Raw genomic sequence first — 1,526 nt, 5'->3', positions numbered from 1 at the left:
TATGAGCTATGGCGGGAACAAATGATCGAAGTTAAACTCCAAAGGTACAAAAACGGTGGCCCTTTTAGTGATCGGAGGAAGTGGTTCAAGACAGCTCCTGGCGATCTTCCAAGAAGCATCGCTGGAACGAACGCTGGCCCAAGGCTCAAGCTGTCATCGCTGGCTCGCTCGGCTTGCGCTTAGCCGGTCGGTACAGGCGACTGCTTGTGAGTTGCGATCCTGTGCAGCTTTTTAAAGAGATCGAGAAAGAATACAATGCTGTAAGCACCGCCAAGAACGACATCCTGATCAAGGCCGCGATGTTTGCGCGGAAACTGGCAAAACGTGAGCGTGTTGACACGTACATCGATGCTGTTATGCAGCTACAAGAAGATCTTGTGACGCTTGGGCACCCTCTTGAAGATGCTGAACTTTCCCGACTTCTCCTCACTAATGCCCTTGAAGTATTCCCGGACCCTAAGTACAGAGTTGGTTGGGGCAAGGATGAAAGCCAGGGAGTTTGAAGTCGGTCAAGTACGTGGACGACTATTGGCAAGAGAGGAGGAGGGAAATATGCGACTTCCGTCCAGTGGTAATATGTCTCAAAGCGGTGGTAATGCTACAGGTTCTTAAGGGGGCAAATCTACTACAAATGCAGTTTTTCAGTTTTCGACTGGAGGTAATGACAGCCACGGCTACTACCAGCATCAAGGCGGGGAGAGCTAGAGCCGCCGACGGTCAGTGAAGGAAGCCATGCAGCGACGACCGTGTGCGAAGTGTGGCAAACTAGGCCACTAATATCGAGAATGCTGGCAGAAGGACGACCAGAACTCTGGCAACCAACAGAAGAGCAACGGTAGCAGAGGGCCGTCTAGTCTAGGAGGCGGTCGTCGTGGTGGTCGAGGTGGTGGTCAGCATGGCAAGTCTGGTCCTAAGTCATTCATGGCGAATATCGGTGGGGTTTTGTCGGTGGGAGGTCCCGATGTAGTGGAGTGGTGTTTGGACAGCGCTGCGACGGCGAGCATCTGCAACGATCTCTCACAGTTCACTGAGATCTCGGCAAGTGGTGATGGTCTTGAAAAGCTGTGCGCAAATGGAAATACTGTGAGCATTAATCAAGCTGGTACTGTGAAATTCTTGATAATTAACGAGCTAACAGGACGCCAGGAGAAGCGACTTCTTCCTGATGTCTACTATGTGCCAGAAGCACCCGTTAACTTGCTCTCGCAGGATTACATGCAGACACAACTGAACTACGTTGTATCCATATCTGCGGATCAGTCGCTCTGCTATTTGACCAAAGAAGGAATGCGCCTCAAGTTTGTAAAAGTTGACGGTTTGTATCGATTGTGGTCATCACGCCAGCACAAGAAGAAGGAATCTGTTATCTTCAGTGCAATAGTGAGCTCCAGTAAGTATGTACCTTTGGCGGTCTGGCATAAGTGATTCGTCCATGCAAGCGACTCGACAATCCGAGACATGGACAAGAAGAAAGCTGTTCACGGTCTGAATATTGCTGCTGGAAAGGGAGACACGTTATCGTGGTG

This window comes from Phytophthora infestans, genomic scaffold (assembly GCF_000142945.1).
Source record: "Phytophthora infestans T30-4 supercont1.35 genomic scaffold, whole genome shotgun sequence".
Lineage (NCBI taxonomy): Eukaryota > Oomycota > Peronosporomycetes > Peronosporales > Peronosporaceae > Phytophthora > Phytophthora infestans.
This window is presented reverse-complemented; position numbering follows the sequence as displayed.